Source organism: Tetrao urogallus (genome assembly GCF_951394365.1).
Source record: "Tetrao urogallus genome assembly, chromosome: 22".
Taxonomy (NCBI): Eukaryota; Metazoa; Chordata; class Aves; order Galliformes; family Phasianidae; genus Tetrao; species Tetrao urogallus.
The window spans coordinates 5,949,372-5,949,662 of NC_136835.1; positions in this window are offsets into that span (position 1 = coordinate 5,949,372).

The window sequence follows — 291 nt, forward strand, 5'->3', positions numbered from 1 at the left end:
AAGAAAGAGAGAGAGAGAGAGAGAGAGAGAGAGAGAGAGAGAAGAAAGAAAGAAAGAAAGAAAGAAAGAAAGAAAGAAAGAAAGAAAGAAAGAAAGAAAGAAAAGAAAGAAAGAAAGAAAGAAAGAAAGAAAGAAAGAAAGAAAGAAAGAAAGAAAGAAAGAAAGAAAGAAAGAAAGAAAGAAAAGAAAGAAAGAAAGAAAGAAAGAAAGAAAGAAAGAAAGAAAGAAAGAAAGAAAGAAAGAAAGAAAGAAAGAAAGAAAGAAAGAAAGAAAGAAAGAAAGAAAGAAAAA